Below are 24,565 nucleotides of genomic sequence, written 5' to 3' on the forward strand. Positions count from 1 at the left end.
CAAGGTTATCTCAGAGCACCATCCTGTTACAACAGTGCTCCCAGTAACCTGGTTTCCTGTGTGCACTCAAGATTAAACTACCTGACCTGAAAGTTTGTGAAAAAATAAATTTAGAAGATGCATGTCCACTGCTGTAGAGGAGGAGAGAAAGACAAGGTGAAGCTGGTCAATAACTGTGTCTGTTTGTGTGTGTGCTGCTCTGAAAAACTTGGAAGGGAGGAGAGAAATAATTGTCGAATTGTTTTTTTATAGAGCTTTCCCTTGGAGATTTGGATGCAGATTCATTAATCTGAAAGCAAGATGTATACCCTCTCACAGGATTTTCTGGGGGAAAACAATACAGCAGAAAGAGAGCAGCTACACTTGACTTTTTCCTTTCCCCTCTCTCCTCTCATTCTCTACCCGTGTCTTTGCTTCTTTGGCATCATTACTCTGACTCTTTATCTCAGACTGTTTTTGTCTGCTGTAAAACACTGACATGAAATAGAGGAGAGCACAAAAAAAACATACCGAGTTGAATTGTTTTGACAAGTTCAGTTTGAGGTTTATGGAACGGCTGTTTGAAAGGGGATTGCACTGGAATTGTCAGGCCTTTGGTGTATTTAATGATATGATGGGCTTAGTTTGTGCTTGAGAAAAAGAAGCGTACAATTTGAAATTGCGGCTCTCGTGTGGCTCTCAGATGCATCTCATGAATCAAACCGAGTTCACTTTATCAAGGACTGAGACTCACATTATCATGTGGCCTCTGCAGTGGGTGTACAATGTTCCTGTGGGGTTTTTTTCGCCCTTCAATTGAACTAAACTAAAAGAGAAAAGGCTCAAGAGCTTGACTAAACTGTTCCAAACATAAACAGTGTGAACACACTTTTTGTGTTGCTTTGCAGAAGTACTGGATGCCTACACACACACCCACAACTTCCTCAGATTACATCACCTTCTTGTATACTAAAAGCACACACACACATATTCAGTCACAAGCACATTTTTGCTCAGCTTTTGCTTTTAACTTTACTTGACCGTGAGGGTCACCTAAATTGTTATTTGCAAGGATGACCTGGCACATTTTACCCACCATCAAATTCAGTTACTCATCAAAACCCACACCTGGATTCCGCAGCTTCAAGCATTAATGTGTTGTTTTACTTTTACAGTTTATCCCTGCAGGGAGCTCTCTCTTCAGTGTGCTGTAACTGCAAAGGATTAACAGTCGTGCTCATGGATATTTCAGCAAAACAGCATTTGAACTTTGCTGTGAGGACAATTAGGCCTGAGAGTTAGTTTATTTAATTACAAGAAAACTGTGAAAACAGTTGTATAACAAGCCTGTCCCCATAAAATTACATTCCTAGACAACCGTTCTCAATTATGCTTTGAGGAAAACATTTTCTGCCTGATTAAACTTGTTTGTGACATATCACAAATACATCTCTAGTCGACATGTCTTTCCATTTATTTGAGTGCTTTAGTCTCCCTACTTTCCACCCAACCAAACACATATTAGATGGGGAGGGGAGGACTTAACATCCGGAAAATGGAGGAGAAGCTTTAAACATGTTGGGACAGGATCGTATTTTACCTTAAGCCATGATGATTTCCAAAAACTAACCAAACTTCACTGTGAAACTGTCAAGCAAAGCATGATATTTGTAAAGTGAATATGAAACTTAAGTCCAAAAACAGTGGTCCTAAATGGAACATGACCGTCAGATTCCATGCCTTCATCTCCTCCTACCTCTGGATGTGGATTTTATACATTTTCAACAGGCGGTCTTTTCTTCAACATCACAAATGAAAAAAACAATTTTGTTTCAATAAGTCTGAAACAAAATTGCATTTCCTTCACACCTTAACTGAGAATGCAGTTTAGCTGTATAGGAACATAATTTGTGGAAAGTTGTGTTTATTGTCCTATATTTGCTGTGTCATGAGACTGCATTACAAATTGTGGCTGTGTTTTTAGAGTGACCCATAGGAAGCAGTGGGCTGTAAAGGAAGATGCTGGTGAGATGCTTTACTGGTTAAAGCCTGAACCAGCCTCTGTTCCTTTCATTTTTCTTCATTCTTTTAATAATCTATAGACCAGGGGTAGCCAACACGGGGCCCGCGGGCGCCTGGTTGCCCGCAGAGACCAGTGAGTTGCCCTCAACACATGTTCTAAAAATAACACTAGTCATCATGAAATTCCTTATAAAAAAATATAGTTGCTGTTCTTTTTAAATCAAAAATACTTACATTAATGCAGATTTTAAATTACAACATTTATTATAATTTTTTAAAAAAATGTCTTCGGTGTAAATGAACTTTGACCTTGTCCGAGTCAAAGTTCACTGCGCATGTCAAACCATCACGTCATTCTTTGCTGAAGCGTCCGAGCGCAGACACTTTGGGAAACTAGATGTGGTTTTTACCCCCAAAACGTGACAGAGAAGTGAAAGAGAAAACACTATTTTCACGATGACTGGGAGGAAGAGTTCTTTTTCACAACAGTGAAAGATAAATGTAAGTGTCTCATTTGCGGGGCGACTATTGCGTCGGCAAAGTGGCACAATGTGGAGAGACGCTACTTTAGTCGCCACAAAGCTTCCATCCTAACTACCCACCTGGTAGCACATAGACTGTATGCGCACTACGGACAGGAAAACCCGGGACTTAAAGGCAGCTTTGACATCTACTACGTGGCTAAAAGTTTCTTCGTGGAGAAAAATGTACCATTAGAAAAGTTGTTTGTTTTAGTGACGACAGACAGGGCTCCCTCCATGACGGGTCGGCATGCAGGCTTCATTGTACGTTGCAGAGGTGATCCAGATTTCCCAACATTCTTACATTACCACTGCATCATTCACCAGCAGGACATATATATGTACAAAAGTGGCCGGATTTGATCACGTGATGACTCCTGTCGTGAAGATCATAAATGGCTCCAAAGCCAAACAACCAGGACATTGAAGGTGCTGCTGGAGGAGCTGTTAGCTGAACATGGTGACCTGTTACTACACACAGAAACCCCATGGATCAGCAGGGGAACAGTTTTGCAGCGTTTTTTGTCACCGTTGGCCGAAATCAAAGAGTTGATGCAATCCAAAGGGGTAGATATCTTGCTGCTTGAGGACACTGAGTGGATTCTTGTTCTTGCATTTTTAAGGGACATCACTGGGAAACTGAACCATCTAAACTGTGAGCTGCAAGGTAAAGGTAAGACATGATAAGCTCTGCAATGCCAGGCTTCCCACTAACACACATTTACTGACAAAGAAAGAGGTAACATATGTTGTCATTCAAAACACCGTGCCATTACACAAAAATGTGAAAAATAATTGAAAACGTGTAATGATTTGTTGTTATGATTTGTTAAAAATGTTGCAATGCTGGTGAAAAATGCTGGTGATTAGTACTAATGTGATAGGATTCATTTCAAAATGTGAAAGAGTTGATTTTTTTTCTTACATAACTGATAATTTGTACAAACATGGGACAGAGTTCATGAATTGTTCAAAAATGTTACAAAGGTAGTGGTTTGTACAAATGAAGCATGATTTGATGACAGTTGATGATTTCCTAAAAATGTTAGAAGTGATAATTTGCACAGAAATGTAACTGGTGTGATTTTGAACAAAATGCTGCAAATATGCTGATTCATACAAAACTGCCAAGAAAGATATTTACCAAAGTTTCAGAGATGGGATACCTCTGACTTTAAAATACTGGAACAGATTTCCATATATATGTGTGTGTGTGTGTGTGTGTTTCCTACCGTCATTGTTGTGGAAATCGTTGTTAATAATTACTGTAAGGAATAATTAACATAAATGTGATCAGACAGTCTTTCTACATATTATTTTCATTATTATTATTATTGTTTAAAGATGATGGCGCAAGTTTACTATTGAGGAAGTTTGTATCAAACAAGGTGCCCTTCATACTACTCAGTACCCTTGAAGTTGCTCTCAGGTTCAAAAAGGTTGGTGACCCCTGCTATAGACTTTCAGTTGGAAAACACAGTGACTTGGTGGTTAGCATTGTCGCCTCACAGCTAGAAGATCCCCGGTTCATGTCCCGACCTGGGCCTGGGATCTTGAACATGTAGATCCTGATCTACATGCTCTCCGTGTGCACTGTGGGTTCTCACAGGGTACTCTGGTTTCCTCCCACAGTCATGCTGAGGTTAACTGGTGATTCTAAATTGTCCGTAGGTGTGAATGTGAGTGTGCTTGGTTGTACATCTCTATTTGTGGCCCTGCAATAGACCTGTCTAGGGTGTCCCCTGCCTTCACCCTAAGTCAGCTGCCCCCTACAACCGTACAGAGAGTGAAGCGCTGTATAGATAATGAATGGATGGATATTGTCTGTCACCAACTTCATAAAAGTGTTAAAGTAAATTAAAATGTCCACAGCTTTCCTCACAGAATCCATACATAATAGCCTTGGTACACTAATGATGGATGAACAAGTGCAACCTTCTCAGTAATGATCTCCTGTCAGTCAAACACTTACTCCCAAATATACCTGCAAGCTATAGTATTTCAGACAGAAGTGCCAAAGCCACACAGCAGACGAACAGCTGAAGTAGCTTTTGAGAACATCATGTACCACGTTTGATTCTCAGGAGAAAAGCTGTTGAGTTTTGATAGAGCCGCTCTCCGGTGGTCATGACAACGATGGCAAATTAAGACTCACTGGAGCAAAGGTGGGGCCACCGTATACACAGACCAGTCAGCTTTACCATAAGAGTGAAGGAAACGGCAGGATATTAGGTCTTATTTTCACACAGGATGGTACAATTTTCCTTCAGCTACTGTTTGCATTGTGACATGTGTGTATTTGTACCAGAGTGATGTGTGTTAACTAAACAACGCCTGACTGGTGAACTGCTTTTCGGCCCTACCTGCTAAATTGAATAGACAGCATCAGCAGGTGCCCTGTTGGCTTAAATACACACAGACGCGCACGCACATGTACACATTCACACACACCTGTGAAAAATTATGACAAGCGCTGTTATGTTTGAATGCACAAGGACAAATGCTGCATGTTAGCATGGACACCAACGCACACAGAAACACAGACACACACACACCTGTGGGAAAACGCAGCGAAGCTCTGATATGGTTGGTTGAACAAGGTCAAACCCTGCATGTGAGTATGCAAACCACATTACGTACACAGTCAGCCACACACACACACACACACACACACACACACGCACAAATTAGGCCATTCAAATGCACACTGGCATTTGGATTTAGCTACAGGGGGTAAAGAGAGAGAGAAAACAGGAATAGACGATAATAAGGGAGAGAAAGGGTGAAAGAGGGATAAACAGAGATAAAGATAAGAAACAAAAGGCTGAGAAAGGAAGGATGAGTTAATTGGAGGAATGGCGGAATAGGAAGGACAACAAAAGGAGAGGGGCGTGTCAGAAAAATAATAGGATTGGAGAAAAATCAGGAAAAGGTAAAAGTTTTAGCTAATTACAAGGCTGATTAGATGTGAGGACTTCTCAAAAATAACTAAAGTTTAAAGATTTAGTTCAAAGGGGAAGTGTGTTGGATTTATGGGGCACGAATGCAGCATGGTCTGCATTATTATGCTTTCATTAATATCCAATTATTTTTAACAAAAAATGTGATTTGTTGTGCTGATGGGCATCGGTCAGCCTAATCAATTGGTCAGCATTGGTGAAAAAACTAAGAATTACATCATGAGCAACAAAAGTTTGGCAGATGTATCGTAATGACGAAACAGTGATTCAGGGAACATTGGTTTTATGCCCAAGTCTTCATTTAGCACAGAGCCAAATTGCAGAAGAAGATGCCAGACGCTGAAACTCAAACAGCACACGTGGACATATATAGATCCATAGATGCAGAGCTGCCCCCTCCTCCACAAACACTATTCCTCTCCTCCATCTCCCACTGTGATTCATTCAAATGCCGGGTCTGGGTGAGCCACTTTTCTCTGTCAGTGTGTACAGATTACATGCGAGGGGCTGCAGTGGTTTATTAGCGAGGCTGCTCAGCAGAGAATAATGGTTGGCACAAACAGGAGGCAGAGAAGAGGAGGAGATAGGAAGTGGAAAGGCAGTGAGAGACCTTAATAATTCAGCTTCTGGCATAAATTGCTGAAACTATTGCAAAATTAAGTCAACTTCCAGTGAACTTGCAAACACAAAATATGTTTGTTTTTTTTGTCTAAATAGATACAAGCCAAATATTCTGTTGCTATCATCACAACTCAGAGTTTAAATTCAGAGGGATTTCTTTTAAAAGTGCTATATGTTCATGAATTTGAATTTTATTTAAGTGCAGCTGAGTTTTTTAAAATTGTCCTCGAAGCTGATAGCCATTTAACAACATAACGTTATACTGCAAAACAAACTTAAAACAAATCAGGATTAAATAGACTTCATTAATTCAGTTATGATTGGTTTCAAAGTATCATGTCGTCTTTGCAATGTAAATGTTTTTAATAAAAATAAATAAATCAGGCCAATTATGACTTCAGTGGTAAAAGTGCAAAGATTAGAATTTGCACTGATGTTGGATTTTTTCACCTAAGTAAAGTTTCCCAAGAAATATTTGAAACGCCATACAGTGCAGGTCAAACTATTATTTTCATTACTTTGCAGTTCCAACTGACTCAAAAGTTGAAATATCTTCATTTAAAGGTCTTCATTCTCTAAAGTTTAAGAAAAAATAAACAGTTTTCTATTGTTCTCCTTTATAGAATGGATTCTTTTGTCAAAGTTCAACTCGTAGACAGCATGTAGTTCTTCATCATAATTCATGATGCTGCAGTAAGGTCAGAGTAACTATGCAGAACCTAAGGCTTAATCTATTATGGTTAGACTAAAATCAAACACTACAATGACACCACAACAGATTTACATCTAGATTTGCTGCATGCAAATAACACAAGAAAAACTTCTTAACCCTGACCTACTAATCCTTCAGGTCATATTTGACCCTTTTTGACATTTCACAGCAGTGAAAACACCATAAATGTCATTGTTTGAGCATAAGATTAGATTATTTTTTTTTCTGAAGGAAGCCTAAATACACAAATATGAAAATTTCTTCAAACATCATACAGTTTGCAGGTGCTAGAAACATTTGTACATCAAAGCTGTTCTCAGTCAAATTTGATGGGATTCGATATACTCAAATCTGGATCAAATCAATATAAATTATGGTTTTCGGGAATCTTGAAACTGTACATGCCACGTCTGTCTGTATTTAACATGGGCAGTAGTGACTTCAAGGGGGACCTTGACACACATGAACTGCATGGGGTTCCTGCCATGTGTGCTCAGGTTCCTGCAGAGACAGACAACTGTTGGTCTTTGAAGAGTCACAGGGGAATCCCTAAACACTAAAACAGGTAAAACTCCACAGAAATAGTTATATATGATGCATATAAGGAACAGAGGTCAGAGGGCGCCTTGTTTGAGACTTGCACTTGCAAACTCAAGGGCCTGCAATATAACAAAATATTGAAAAAATACACCAATGAGAATCCATTGTTTCTGAGCTAACTGAGGTTAAAACAAAGTTTAACAGAGGGATTGGGAGGGCAGAAGATTATAAAGCTACCTCAGCTGCCATTTTAGTGACTTCTGAGGTTATATCAGCAAAACTTACTGTGCCACTGATCTGATGTAATTTGGAGCATAATGTGTCAGAACAAAAAGACATGATGGGGAAAAAAACAACTTTTTAGTCATTACAGTCCCTCTGATGAAGATGGCTGAGGAAGATGAGCAAGGGGCATATGTACGTTAAAGAATAATGCAGTGAGCAGATCATCACTTCCACATTAGTTTACAGGCAGAATGGCAGCGGAAAATTTCATTCAAATGACTCCAGCAACCAAAAACTGGCTACTTCTCATGAAATTTTCAGGTTCCATAAAAAGTATTTAAATCATTGTGGCTGCTATGTTTTTAGCATGATATTGTCTGATATTAGCTGTTTTTCTCCAAGTACTTGGTATATGAGTGGGGCGTTTACAGTATGGCCTGGACCAGCGACATAGAAGTCATATGAACAGTATGTAACTGTTAAGATAATTCTTACTATATGAAGGTTAAGACAAGGTTCTACTTTTAAGTAAGTCTTGAAATGCGGCTGATATCACGCAGAGATGAAATAATATAGAAATATAGTATCATGGATAGCTACAGTATATCAACAAGACCATTCAGCTGAAGTTATTTATCTAATATTAGTTGCATTTTTATTCAAAATGACCCTGAAGTCAGTCTTTTTTATACTCATCAATGTTCCAACTATACATTATTGTGATTCTTGATGTTCAAGGTGACCCTGGACTGACAAATCTGTGCAGTACTGTATTCCTCTAACACCCTCTGGCATCAATAAAGTGTCATTTTAAGTGACGGAGGCTTTCTATTCCAGTACAGTAGACCCTGTAGCTATTAAAGGAGCCTCCACAGTACAGTGTTGTGCATGCAATCAGTCCCGCTGGCCAAAACAGTGCAAACAGTGACTTGTGCTGCGGAAAGCCAGGAAATGTGAATCAGCAGAGGATGTTACCTCGAATTATAGTCATTATAAAGTTTACAATTCTTGTCAGCTCACTGAGTCATTCATTTTCACCAGATGGATTCACAACTCAAAGATTGTTGCAGAAGGAAAGAGGGGATTGTTAACTGACACAAGTATGATGATAGTAAGACTGTGCAAAGAGTGACAAGTCAAAAATTTATGGGAAATGAGTTTTTAATTTTCTTTGCTTATTTTTACTTATTTTTTGGTTACATTTCACAGAGCTGAGTAAAGTAATGTCCACAAAATCCATACAATGGGGATGCCAGACAAAGCTTTGTTAAATGTCAGCATCTCCTGGTTGTGTTGGACACATTTTTATGGTTATAGTGCGTGATCATTTTCAAGGCAGACAGACATTAGATCACTGGGATGACAAATGTGACAATGTATATTAGGATTTCTGACATTTCCCACACACATTGACCTTTCCTCGCTGCCAAAAACAACCTACACAGTTTGACATCCAAGACAGGGTCACATGCGACACAAAACGTTGCTCCATGATGTCAGCTGCGAAGCTTTTGTAGCGACATTTACAGGCAGGCAGACTGTGTCTAGAAGTCCTATAGGGTCTTATCAGTTGGGAGAAACACCTACATCAGTCGCTGGCAATCGATCAAAGCTTAATCTTGTTTTAATTTAAATTTAAATGTCTGTTGTTGTTTTTTTAATTATCATACATCTCACTTTAATGTGTGCATTTGTCATACCCAGACTTCTTTACTAGAAATGTAAGCAGAAAATAACTAAAAACACCCACCGGCTTACGCCTACACATCAACAATATATGTACAGTCTGCAATCCATTAATATTACGATCTATTTGTGTTATTCATCTTTAGTTTGTGTTGCGAGGCAGAGGAAAGAAAATGAAGAGAACAGGAGATAAGAAGATTAGATGGGAGGAAAGGGATGCAGGACAGGAGGGTACTTGAAAAAGCTGAGCAGAGTAGAGGGCAGGAGATGATAAAAGGAAAGAGGACAGGGGAAAAATTTAAGTGTGAGAATGACAGAAAGGATCAAAAGACAGAGAGGAAGACAACAGGGGCGAGGAGGACACGGGGAATAGATAGCCAGGGGCCTGAGGAGACAGAGAGGACATACTTGGCAACACTTTGACACAACAATAGCCACAAGCACATGACTGCTGAACAAAAACCAAGCCGCTGCCAGAGGGGAGGCTGGGTGAGATAGAGAGGGGGAGGAGGAGAAGAGACAACAGAAAGAGAGAGAGAGAGAGAGAGAGAGAGAGAGAGAGAGAGAGAGGATGGGAGACAGAAGAGTATTGATGTGTGCGGGTGAGACAGAGAGACAGACTCCACAGAGAAGCAGGGAGACTGTGTGATGGGAAAGTGTTGGCAGGACGGCACACTTTCCAGAGGGCAGAAATGCATAACTGTAAGCAAAACTTACATCTAAGTTCACCACGAGGGCAGCAACAGTAGAGGAGATGCAGAGAGGAAACACATTGTGAGACATTTAAATAAAACATGCATAAAGACAGTTTATTTTTGTATGTTATCAGTTTAATATACAAGCTGTGAAACATCTTATTGAAGGATTAGTTCATTGAAAAGTGGAAACTGCATCCTGCTAATGTTGTAAAAACAACATCAGAATGATACAAGTTGACATGGTGAACACATTTAGCTCGTGTTTATGCTTGTTTTTCTTCTAATTCTTTTGTTGGCATGGTGTGGGTGCATAGAACCATTTTTGATGAAAACATGCTGGGTTAATATGAGAAATCCCAAATAACAGACAGAATAGCCCTTTTTTCCTCCTAGCAGGAAGTGTAGACAGGAAGTGAGGCATTAAAGAGGCACACTTGTGACATGAGTGTGACAAACAAATGAGGCATTAAGAACAATAGAAGGAAATGTTGGGAACAGGTGATTTCAGAAAAACAAATCCAGCATCTGGTCATCTTCACTTCAAATTGGAAGTATTTAAGTAAATAGAGTGTGTGTGCAAACCAAAACCTCCTGGATATGTGACATGTGGGCCCTCAGAAAGTGTGACACTGAGCTGATCCATGGAGCAGGACTGGTTTTATCTCATTCCACCTCCTCTGTGTCTTGCTGGACCATAGTTGAGGTAAGTCTTCTTTATTTATTTAATTTTTTTACCAAATCTCCAGGCTTCCCCCGCTTTAAGGAAGGCCCTACCATCCTTAGCCTCTTAGCCCCTCACCAACACTCTCATACCTTCTATACACTCCCTCTGACACTTCCAAAACTGAACTGAGCTCTAAAACTGAACAGAAGCACAATAGAACAAGGTGAATGAACTGAAATGTCATGGAATGAACTAAAGTGAACTGAAATGCACTGAAAGTATGTTTTCTTGAACCGATATTATTTTAAAATCTTTCTTATTTGTATAAAGGGCTTTTAATTTTCTCCACCGGTGTGAAATAGATTTATTTTTTTCTCAATTTCTGATTTTTAGCTGGGATTCTGTTGGTTGACTGTCTAAGATGTTCCTATGACTGTAGTTCTCTTCTGTGGTTTTGGTATTTAATCTTGCAGTGAAGGTGTTTAAGTTAACTGGGCTATCCCTTTAATTAGCTATGGAAAAATATTTTAAAGTGACAGGTGAAATAAAAATCTTTATTCCACTGTCTGGATACCCAACTCAGTTTGAATAATTAGGACATTAGGGATACTCCTCCGCTACACTAGCAATGATTGGAACTGCTGAGTCCGGTGATTAATAGCTTTTGGGCTCTTCACAATACCAACTGTATATGACCTTAAATCATTTATTTCCATCATTGTTATTATAAAAGATTTGATTTTACCAGTGAAGCTTGAATCGATGTTTCCCATCAGCTTTATCTGTATTTTTCTCTCCAAACAGTCTTATGATCCACTTTCTGTCTCAGCAAGCAACTGAGAATTTGAAAAAAAAGACATAAATAAATAAATTGTACTCCTATTTATGCAGAGAGGGAAGTCATTTGAATCAAATATGTAAATAAAATCCACATGCTAAAATTGCTACACACTGTATGAACACTGTAGATATAGAATATAAAGTTGATACATGGAGGCAGCTTTCTGAAATATATGCAGTTTCTCTGCTGCATTTATGGACCCTCCAATCCTCACTAGTTCATGCTGCTAAAGAGAGCAGTTCTATGTATGTTCTTCCTTTGCCAAGAGAAATTTCATGAAAATTTTTTGAAACTTGTTGAAGAGGTGAAGCCTGAGCAAAGGGGGAGCCCGTTATATTTTGGTGTGGATCTTCAATCTTGAATTTCCCTTCGGGGATTAGTAAAATTATTGTATTGTATTGTATTGTATTCAAGGGGTGGATCTGGGATTTTTCTATTACTTCAGCATTACTACAATAGATAGGACATGTTTTGTCTATCTGCAAGATTACGCAGAAGCTACCCAGCCACATTTTTAAAAATTTGTCTGCAAAGGTGAAGCATGGCCAAAGGAAGAACCCTGCACATTTTAGCATAGATTTCACTTTCTTAATAATAATACAAACTGCAGACAGGGCATTGACCTTGGTGCTCTTTGAGTGACCTTCTAGTTTGATTGACTGTCAGCAAGATTGCACAAAAACTACCGGGCTGAATTTCATGCAACTTGGTGGGAAGGTAGAACATGGTTAATGGGTGCAGAAAGACACAATTACATTTTTGTGTGGATCTGGTTTTAGGAGCAGATCCAGGAATTGTCAGATACATCACTTCCCTTGGCGGAAAACTGTGCTTTCACTTGATATAGTTGGTTAACATTTCTGCAGTAAGTGGGAGAATGCTGTCCAGGAAGACTGATGGTACTGTGACTAAGCTGCAGAGACTGTCTCTAACTGCTTCACTAATTGATAAATGTTTGTGCTGCATAAATTAAATCATTATTACTGTCGAGTGTTACATGTGAAGATGTGGACTGGTATGTTGTGAGGGTTAATTTAGCGGAAGGAAAGCTCGGGGGAATATTTCTCAGGCACAGTAATTACACACGGCGTCCCTCCAGGCTTGTGTCACGAATTTATGATCTCACAGTTTATCAGGATTGATTACTTATCCAGCTTGTGGCACATGCACAGAAATAACTGCACAAACCACCCATTCAAAGACATTATTTGATGAAGTCCCGTTAGGAAGCGTGCAAACACAGTGTGTGTACTCCTTCAACCGTCCCACTTGCTCTGCAGAGCAATGGCTTGGTGGAAGTAGATAAAAGTCTCTTTTAGGTGAGCATGGACGTGGATAGATCTGCCAGCAAAAAATGCATCAAAGTCGCATAACTGCCGGTTTTCTTTAGGCCTGTTTGGTCGCCATCTTGTGTGTGTGTGTCTGCTCAGCTCGCCATCCCTGTGGGGAGAAAGTTTGCATATTAATGCATCAGAGGATAAAAAAAATACCATGAAGAATCCATGATGGAGCTTCAATGTTTCACATTCAGTGAAGCTGTATGTCTTGGACTGTTTCCTTAAAACTCCAAAGTCCCAATTACTGACATTTTATTTTTAGATCAAACTGAGAGTGTAGTGTTACTTTCTTCTCTGCTTGGGGAAAAAAATCTTTTATTTAAAGATATATTCCTTGTTGTTTTCATAAAATAATAGCCATATTGCACCAACAAAATCTTTATTACTTCCTTTGTTTCCCAGTTATCTCCTCCATATACAATCTCTCTTTTCCATTTGCTGTATAATCCTTGTTGATACTCATCAGATGGAACGAGGTGGAGAGACAACACTTCATTAATATCCTGTGCTCTCCTGAGCATCTGCAGTGGCGTGTCGAAACATTAGCAATGACGGATGAGTCTGTTGATCTGCAGCAAGACTGACATGCATTTTTCATTCCTTCTCAGCATTCTCCTCTCAACACCCCCTGATTGCTGACAAACAGAAGAAACAGTCGGCAAACAAACACCAAAAATAAGAAAACATCTACAAACCACAATACCAACCAGGTTTTATCAAGCTTGGGATTGTGTGTGTGTGTGTGCCTTTTCTAGCTTTTACCAATCAGACTGCAAAGCAAGAGACAGAAATGCATTAAGATAGAGTGGAAGAAATTGGAAAATGACATGAATAGGTAAAACGCAATCTCATCAAATTTAAAAAAAAAAAAAAAAGATTGTTTTGTCACTGGAGGGAAAAAAACCTTCTTATCCCGGGAGCTGAATGTAAAATAAGTGTCCATTGTAATAAATCCCACAGCAGGAGCACCTAATTAACTATCCAGTGACTTCATCAGAGAAACAGAAATGTTTGACTGCAAGGTTTATTTTGATGGAACGTCCCTGTTGTCATCATCAGCGAGCAGGAATAAAGAACTGCAGTCCCCGATGAAATCTGCAGCAGTAAGAGTAAGGCCTGATTCCAAAAAGACATACACAAGCCTTTTTTTTATTATTATTTATGTTTATTTAATTACATCTGAACATGAAAATCCTCATTAATTAAACTGTGGTGTCTTGTTTGGAGGGAGAAGATAGATGGAAGGACAAGGAAGCGCAGGTGGAGAGTGAATATGGTAATTTTCAGCCCACACTGTGTCATGACTCAAGGGATGTTGATATTGGACTGCTGCTTGGTCAGTTCCCTACTTTGATCCAGATATATCTCAGCAACTCCTGGTTCTATGCATTTTACATAGAAATTGATGGTCCCCAGATGATAAAATCTATAAATTCAAATACCTGCTAAACCTTTGACATTTCCACCCACCTTAGCAGTACTGTACAGCATCCTGAGTGCATTCTAATGTGTTCAGCCAATAGGGTGAATGTGGTAAATGTTGCCTGATGGAGACTGTCAGGGTTTAGCTCTTTACTGGGTGCTAATTCCTTGTAGTTGTACAATCAACACACAAGCTGTGTTCATGATTTTTAGGACAACATATTTTGGTGAGTGCTGGACTCTTCCTGGGTTGCTCCATGTCTCTGAACCTGTTTGTGATACTCATGGACAGCAGCCAGAATGAGGAAAGTATCTGGTGTGAGAACCTCAGAGTTGCATCTCGGCTTTTTGCAAAAGATATGACTCTTTTGGCTTCATCAGGCTGTGATCTTCAGAACTGACAGGGCAACTTGTTGCCAAGTGTGAGGCAGCCGGGATGAGAGTCTGTACCACCAAGTATGAGGCCGTGATATTGCTCCCTCTCGGTTGGAAGTGATTTCCTGTCTCAAGAGTTCATGTATCTTCTTCACGAGTGATGTGTAAATGGACAGATGGATTGTTGAAGCGTCAGCAGTTATGCAGGATTTGTAGTGAACTGTTGTTAGTATAGAGGGAGCTGAACTGGAAAGCAAAGCTCTCGATTTACCAGTCAATATTCATTCCATCCCTCACCTCTGGTCATGAGCTCTGGGCAGTGACCGAAAGGACAAGGTCTCCAACACAAGCAGGGTTTCTTGTGTAGGATGGCTGGACTCAGCCTTAGAGACACTGCTGCTTCTTCATGTCAAAAGGACCCAGTCAAGGTGGTTCAGGCATCTGATCCGGATGCTTCCTAGCTGTCTTCTTTTCACAATTTTAAGGGCACATCCAACTGGTTTTAGACCTCAGGGTGGACTCAGACATGTTGGTGAAATTACGTATATCATCTGGCCTGGGAATGTCTTATAATCCTGTTTAGGAGGTAGTGGAAATCGTTGCAGAGGAGAGTGGTGTCTAGAACGCACTACTTAGCCACCCGCTGCCACTGCAACCCAACCATGAATAAACAGAAGAGGATGGATGGATGCTAAAAATCTAAACAAAGCCTTTCTACTATAACATGCTTACAACAGTAGCCAAAAAAGGGCTGAATTTAATTTTTTTTCTCTTTAATTATTATTATTATTATTATTTACAGTAGGTCTACAGAATAAATATTCAAAAACTACAATCATCAGGAATCTCCTGAGGCAATATTAATGAGTTAGTGAGTCAACTCTATGCCTAACCCATGCAGCACTGAAGGCCTCCTTATGCAAGTTCTTTTTTAAGCAGGTACGTCACCATGGTAACTGCACTGATTATAATTGTCTTTAAATACATAAAAAGCCTTCCCTAATCTCACCAGTCAACTCAGGTGAAAATGATATCACCCACCTCTCCTAGTAGACACTGTTGATTTGGGCGCATGAATAGCAAGAACAGGGTTGTGGTTTTCTGTCTCTTTTGTTCGACCGATGAGAGATAATGTAGTTTCTATAATAAGTTTACCCACGGCAGCATAATGTTGATGCACCAGCTCCAATTTTCCTCGAGGAAACCTCTCCCAGCCTTGGCAGCAGAGACACAGTTTCTGTTTTGCTATTATATATATTTTTCTATTCATTTTTAGACATATTGATCATTAAAGATCGTTCCAGATTTTATGTCTGACTCATGTTGAAATTCTTGGCAGCAAACGCTTACATAAGCTCACAGTAATTCTTGTTCTATTTTATCTTTTTGTTTGTGACTCATTTAAATTCATATCGTCTCTTATTGATTATAATCTTTCCTCCGTTATGTAGCTTTTTGACATTTTGATGCAGCAACATGACAAGATTATGTTTGACATAATCTTTCAGGTTTTACTCCTGTGATGTGGATGTGATTTTCTGTGTTCTAGAAAATATGCATGTCTTTTTTTTTCTCATTGAATATTCATATTTTCTCATTTGCCATTGAATTTCTGCAGATAAAATATTTCTATCTGTAATTCTTCTAACATTTCTGATCACACAATGCGAATTCAGACTTTTTACTAAACTGATATTTTATGTATTTAATTTATTGTGTACATCCAGATGACAGTTGCAGGATTTTCAGTGAGGCATCATCTTGCATTGTTTATTATATAATTAAAAGAAGCCAAATGTAATTTATTTTTGAAGAACTCTTTTTTTACATTACAGTACAGTAATATTCATCTGAATCACAAAATGGAAAAAAATGAAAAAGAGAGAAATTTAATAAAAAGTGAAAAGTCGTGATTAAAAAAACTTTTTTGTAACACCACATTTTTAAATGTATTTCAAGAAAAGATGAGATAATATTTATTTATGTAATAAATAAATATATAAATCCCCAAGGAAATTCTGAAAATGTAGTCTTCCCTAAGGACAAAACACATTCAAACATTAAGGGAAATGTGCTCCAAATTAAGAAATGTAACATAAATGAAAACAGATACTCATTGGGAAATGCATGGATAAAGAAAAGGGCTGCCTGGTGTACTTTATGATTTTCCTGTGACTACACATTCAAACTCTGGTTATTTAAGTATCAAAAAATAGCAAATTGAAACTCAAAAGACAAAGATTAGAACAGCTGTGAGCCCATCTCTTTGTAATGTCATGTTAATTTTTTTGCTTGTGTTTGCCCTATTTTTTTTTTTTTATGTATTTCTGCACGTGTTGCATTTCTAGATTTGGAGCTTGTTTCATGCATTCACTGTTTGTCCTCGGGGCGCCAACGTAGCAGAGGGCTTTCAACGACTTTCTTCCCATATGCAGTCGTTTTCCCCAAAACATATAAATAATACTTTGATGTGCAAAAACCCACAGAGTTCCCCATTATTGTATTTAGCAATGATTTGCAACAATAACCACACTCCCCTTCCATTCCAGTGCTCATATGTCAGCACACATTTGAAATTACCACGGGGGCTGAATTAGTATCACAACATCATGCTTCCCCTATTTCCCTAACCTCAGAACTTGATCATTTAACCACTGTGTGCTTGCATAGTTCATAGCCCCCAGTGTGTATGTTAGTATGTCAGTCTGTGGTTGCTCTGCCAACACGTATTTCAATGTACTACTGAGGCTCTGTGAAGGAGGTGGAGACAGAATCAGGGCAACAAGTTGCCTTCTACAAGTGCACATCTGTTTTTTCTGCCATCTATCTGACAAATAGATTACTTGCTTTAACTAATTATATGAACAAAATATTCCTTTGTTTAGGCAGAGTATCCCACCTCCACCTGTACATAAAACATATAGACAATTCCCTTAATAATATATAGGATTTACAGAGTTATAAGGCAGACACACATTCAACAGTTTAATCTTGGCAAAAACAAACCTTTCAAGTCACTTTAAATCATCGTTTTGGTTTTTCTGTGCGGTAAACTTCTATTCAGTTAGCTTCTGATCCCACAGGCTGCAACAACACACATTTGTCAAATGTATGTGCCAACTTTAGTTTCCATTTTGCAGCTGTAAATGGTTTGCGTTTATTCTATCGCAGCTTGAAGGCAATTAAATTTTACTTCTGTTTATGTGATATGCTATATATAAATATTTCATGCTCTAAAATCATTCAGTAATGTCTCCCTCCTTTGTCAAAAACAATTGTTCTCCCACTTCTCACTGAAAAATTCAATCCTCCCCATTCTGCAGTCAGTACAGCAGCAGTCCATCTTTAGTCGGAGATTTGGAAACTCATCTCAGAACTACAGCACGTCCCCGTCTCCCCACTGATTCGCAACCCTGCTTCTACACTGATTTTATCTCAACAGAAATATCCCCTCTACCTATTGAGACATTTTTCTAGTGGATTTTATTGTGGTTTCCTTCCCACGTGATCATTGGAGGGTCACAGGAGGATTGTCTGGCCACCGTGACTGCAATATATCTGGTGGGCTGTTTGGTAAATTCACCCATCTAGAAATTAAAATAGAAGACACTGTTGGAGCCCACAGGAAGTTTCAAAAACTGTTTAAAAAGTTAGATTCTAAATGTTGAATCATGGTAGTTTTTTTTACTCGGATTATAATAGTCTGCAAAAAAAGCCTTAGCAGATGCTTATAAATACATGCATGTTTATACATTCAGAACAGAATTAATGAACAAGTGAGCAACAAATATGAATCAGAAAATATTCTTATTGCCATATGGATCAACATCAAGACATTTGGTTTGAATATGATCATTAAATAACTACTAATGGGCACATAGTTTGTATAAAAATAACTGATGAAAAGCATTTTATCTAATGGAAAGCACAAGCTCAGTTGTCTCCTTCTACTGCGGTCAGAACAGGCGGAAGCTACAAAGTGCTTCAGAGCTACTTTCACCACATTGAAACCATTACACTGCATTAGAATAAGAAGTTTCAAGACGCTCAACTTTCTCTCTTTGTCAGCACATACTGAACTCAGTCAATGCAATCAGATATACAATCCAATGTAGAAGATACGAACTGCTCAATAACCCTCCATAACAGCACATTCCCTTTCATATCTATGTCTAGGTTTTGTTCTTTGGAAACATAAATCAAATTTTCCTTTTAAAGTTTTGGGATTTTACCGATTATTTTAATAAAATCAATTGAGTTGTCACAAAGATTTAGCACTACCCTGCATTGGAGCTCGTCCTTGGATGGGTTTCTTTTGGCAGTTCCAAAATCTATAAGCAATGAATCCTTGCCATCGGGGCTCTTGGCTTCAACAACAAACTCAATGAAAGCTGTCTGAATCACTCTCTATTAATATTTCCTTAAAAATTTACCTCATCTGGTATCTTTTTGTTTTTCTGATCCTTTTTGCTTTGGGGATCTTTTTGATTTTGGCTTGCAGATGTTGTTACCTTGATTTTTACGTCCTTTGAATAGAGGAACTGGAAGGAAAAAAGGTCGAATGAGAATGTAAGGATAAGAACTGATGCCGCATACCAGCAGTAGCATTATGCAGGCTGGCAACACAGCACAAGCATAAGACAGGATAAAACTCTGGTCAGCACCTATTGCACTTTGTACCATAAGGGCAACACTCACATTGAGTGCCAGATTGTGCATATGCAGAAGCAAGCCACTACTGCTGTGCCTGCATCCAGTGCCAGAAAGAAGCCTTGCAAGACATGCACAGTTAGAAATGTTCATAAAATCAGCTACAGACATTTGCAACAAAGAAGTCTGAATATCCTGCATTTCAAAGTACGGCTAGTGATTGTGACTGTAGCTGTAAAGCTGCCACATTGGCTGAATCACTTTGAATTCATTTCCGTCATCCTTCCTCCTACCACCTGTGCTTTCAGCTTTGTTTGTGCTGCTGCATTAAAGACAATTTATATCCTCCAAATTCTTTGCCAAACATAATTTATATTGTTTTCTGTTTGAGAATCTATGATCCAAACTGGACTCCCTATCTGATCATAAATTTACCGCTGCAGCAAAACTAATTTAGGACCACTGCAACTGCTCGGTTTGGAGGACAGATTGAAGTTAGAGCCTCACCTGTGGGCAGCAGACCGGTAAAAACGCATAAAAAACCCACAGAGTTGGTTCTAGTGCTTCACCATATTTTGGAGTTGGATAGTCCTCGTATTTGCTCTAGCTTATCCTTTTCTATATTTGACAGGGCAGTGAATTGTGGGAAAACAGCTGCTCAATTAAGCACACAGATTCTTTAATCAGTGGTTGCTATGGTTCCCCTGGAGTTCCGAGGCCCATGTTCCATATGGTCTGTATCAGCACCATGTGTTATCTAGATTACATGCCAGTCAGTGTGTTGGTATTTGTCCCTCCCTCTGTTTGTGTGTGTGGCTGTTTGTGCTATTAATCCAGAGGTTGTGAATTTGTACCTCTGAGGAGGAACTTGAGATGCACGACGTCTCCTTGAGCCCACATGTCTGTTTAAATAAGAATGCTGTGTGGATTAGTGTTTGGCAAACGCTGTACGGCTTTAGATGACCGCTGCACAGCTCTGTAAAGGACAGCCTTTTCCAAAAGTTCTACTTGATATTTGCGCATACCTCGGCAACGAAGAGTATGTCGACATTTTTTTTATTTTTTATTGTTTTGCTCTAGCCTTGACAGTGAAACGTGGATCAGGGAATCTACAATAACGCACCTATGATCTGACAAACTATTGTCCTGACAGCTAGAATGACAGCTTCTCTTAAGGATCCTTCAAACAAATCAAGAACAACCTGATAATTAATGCATCACTAATGAGTAGCTCTTGAATAAATCTAAATTTAGAGCTGTAGAGTAGATAATGACGTACTAGAGAACAAACTTGGAGATGCTGTACTAATAAATCAAAGAAGTATAAATGAACTACCAATTAAAAATTCATTTACTTTCAAATTCTTCATTTTTTCCTCAGTAACTACTTCTAAGTTTTAGTGCCACATTGTAAAGTGTTACCAAACGCCTTTTTAAGGACCTGAAGGCCAAACAGAACTTCTGCTTCATTCCCACATGAGTTAGTCTGACAACACAGCGAGAAACAAAACTCTGTTTTTGTGGCCTTTGTCAACCCTCAGGAGTTTGTCAGTCTGCTGTGGTTTTCAGACTGCAGATAAATTTGGAAATACCGGTGTAAAAGTCAAGAATGATGACTTATGTAGTGGTTTTTACTTTCACACATCAAATGCAGCTGACAAGTTATTCAACAGTGCCACCTTGTAACTTACTTGTTTGTAATGAATCCGTGACTCTGACGGCTAACAAAAACACTAGAAGGGCTTATGGCTGGCTTCCATTATTTACCTTACGGTGGCCTTTTTCATTGATCCAGTTCAAGTGATGTATTGTGGCCACTTGAAGGCAAATATCAGGTAAATACATCACTGTCACTGATGTCTTACAACAAATATGGATTGACTTTCTACTAATAAACAGACGTGAGCATCAATTCATTGGAAGCTGAGAAGGTACCAATTTGACCCTGGGAGCTCCAGTTTACGAAAAGGTGCAACAAGACAAAAACACGAGCAAACTGTGAGAGCAGCTTCAACAATTTAACAGCAAAGTGTTGTAAAGTGAGAAAATGCAACCAAATCCAGAAACTGCAAACATTGAGAACACACAGACCGCTGCAGGATACATCTGTTTCATCCTGTAACTTCAGGTGAACGTGTTGCATTTTTCTGCCACATTTTAAGGTCCGTTTGAAGTGGAACAGCCTTGTCAAGCCTTTATAAAGCATTAACACTCGCGGGGAGGAAGACTCTGAATTTGTTTGGCGAGGAATAAGATTCTGGAGTTGACGTCCACAGAATGTGCGATCAAGTCCACATAACTAGGACATTCATTACCATCAGTATTACATAGAGCAGGTTGTTGTGGCTGCTGGGGTCCTGTCTCCTAAAAATAGCATTCTTATCCAACTGAATTGCAATTTCAATTACACTTTGATATTGTTGCCATTTATTTTATTGCTTAACTTAACTTAATTAGGTAGTTTTGGTCAAATGCGAAAGTAAACTTTGTAATACCCCTTATGACTGGGAGCAAATGTTTCTGTCAGAATGTAGATGAGGATGCAGTTTAGTTGTACAGGAACAAACAAAACACAAAGGTGTGTGTTTCGGTTGAAGACTGAGGTGGCCTCCAGATGGTAAAGCTAAGGGACAGACAACAACGGAGAGACACAGAACAGACTGGCCATACTATTACACCTGACATCTGTGGAGGGAAAAATAAATAAATCTAGAGCTGTATATGGTGCTAAAACTGCCACTAATAATAGAAACTGTTTTGCATTCACATACCATACAGAAATGTGGAACTGCACTCAAAGAAAATAAATTGCAGTACTAAATGGAGTCTCCTATTTAAAATCCAAAGCTGTTTCTTCAGAATTTCGCCTCTACACAACTGAACTGCATTCTCATTTACCTTTGAGGCGCTTCAAGGTTGTTAAACTCATCTTATTGCTCACTGATTAACATTATCAGCTCTTTTCAACTCTCTAATGAATCCACGTGATGATCACACACTGAGAACTTGGAAAAGATTGAGGAGATTCTCAAAATGTGCAGAAGTTATGCAGTTTGGAGAAACTTTCTGCTTTTTATGGCTAAAGTTGTTGCTGGTTGGACTTTTTTAGCTTTATTTACTGAAAAAATATGACAAATATGACTGACAGATGGTTTAATAGGGAGATTCTGTGACGGATTATTTCAATTTGTGCAGAAGGAAGAGATGGAGTTCTGTCAGATTTTGCAGATTTTGCGCCGGGACTCCTGAGTCTATTTCCAGTTTTGTCATAAAAGTAATGTGGATTTAGATTAATTTAACCCACCAATCAAACAAATCCAAAGTATGCAATTCGCTGGAAGTCTTTACTGATAAAAAAAAAAGTCTAAACTTCTTTTTTTGATTTTTAGTTAATGTTTTCTGTTGAAACAAAGTAAAGAAAAGCCAAACTATCTGTGAAAAGAGCAATGCTCGGTTAAAATGCATTGATGCTACGTAACATTCTTGCTTGCTGATGCAACACAAGCTTGGTTCTGATGATGTTTTTCTGCACTCAGTTACATCCATATTTGGATTCACCGTGAATTGCTTTTGTTGATGTTGCTGCTGTGATGATGATGCCGACTGTTTTTGAACCAAAAGAGAACAATAGAGTTGACTTTAGTAGTACTTGAAAGCTGTTGCTGCTTTATGGATGCATTATAGTTCCATCACACACGTTCTAAAGGAAGCTGGTGTGGAGTCTGGAAATACTGCAGTCTGCTTGTTTCATTCTGCTGTTTGCTGCAGGGACCATTGTGAGGATTTAAAACTACAGTCACGATTTACTGTATAACCTGACAGCAGCCACTGAGAGCCTAGGGGAGAGGCTGAGCGAGCTCACTGAAGATAAATAGCAAACTGAAGCTTCAGTTAAAGGCAAATACCACAGAATTCTGTTACTTAAAAAATTAATTCATCTGGCCTCAGGCGAAACAGTTTTCATAATGAATAATATCTCCTACAGCCAGAAAGAAAGAAGATTATCCTCACCCCCAACCTGTGAGACCACACCGATGCACTGTGCATTCATTGGTACTGAAAAGTGATTTGCAAAAGTCTCATTAGAGTATAAAAAGCACTTATCATTTGTCAGTCCAGATCATGGTGACACACTTGGAAAAACAGCTTCTTGGTCCTATGGTTTCTATGAGAGAGAGAGTTGTTTACGATCAATAGTACGGGGTCACAGGGTAAACAAAACAAACCAAAATTTTCCAAAGAGTCCCAGCAGAACAGTTTGACATACACTACAATGACTTGAAATGATAGATATCTCCCTGTAGCATCACTTCTGTGTAAAACTGTTTGTACAGAACCAACATGATATGAACACACCCAGAATCCAAAAATATTTTTTTAAAAATCTCATGTGAGAGAAAAAAAACATTTAAAAACCCCAATTAAATTAAAAATTCCACAACAAAAATCCAAAAATCAAAGGCATCCCCCTCAGCCACTGCCTCTGAGGCACAAAGTGGCTTTAATCTACATACGCTACACCGCCTACAGCTGTCAGGTGTAGTCACACAGTCTGACCATCTCTGAGTCACAAATGAGGACAAAACCCTCCTCTCTAGATCAATCATGATGTGTTTCAAAAGTCTCGCTTGACAAGAAAAGTCATCCGCGACTATAAATATCTTCATTATGTCTTGTATTAATATTTTAATCAGGGTTTCTCTGTGTTTGAGGTGAATGCTTTATAAGGTAATGAGCAGTAACTACTAGAACCGTACTGTAGATACAGTGACTTCACTGAGGATGAGAGGCAACTTCAGAGAGTAATGTCACAACTGAAGATGGGAGAGAATCGTTGCTGGTGGCGGTGGGCAGAGTCGGTGGATGGCTGACTTAGTTTGAGATTCTCTATATGTCAAGAAGGATGTGAGGGAGGACGGTTGAAGAATGGGCAGCCGAGGACTGATGGATTCAAAAAACATGGACACTGACGGGTAGCGACGTTGAAATTGGGAAATAAACGATTGTGACGCAAGGCAAGGCAAAAGTGACAGAGCAGTAGGAAAAGCCAATTTTCACACAGAGGAATGAGGACAAAAATTGAAAACACAGATCTCCTTTATTTAACTTGCATCTGAGCTTTACAATTAAATGTATCTTGTCAGTTCTTGTAATGCTTAATGCCATATGTTAACTTTTCGTAGATTGTTTCATTACTGACCTAGGTCTTTTTAAATAAAAACTCAAAACGTCTCTGTTTAAAATGCCTTTAAATACCTAGCGGTATGATAACATTTAATTTTAGTTTTGTGTACTAATTTTTAGATGTACAT

Source organism: Amphiprion ocellaris, chromosome 7 (assembly GCF_022539595.1).
Source record: "Amphiprion ocellaris isolate individual 3 ecotype Okinawa chromosome 7, ASM2253959v1, whole genome shotgun sequence".
Lineage (NCBI taxonomy): Eukaryota > Metazoa > Chordata > Actinopteri > Pomacentridae > Amphiprion > Amphiprion ocellaris.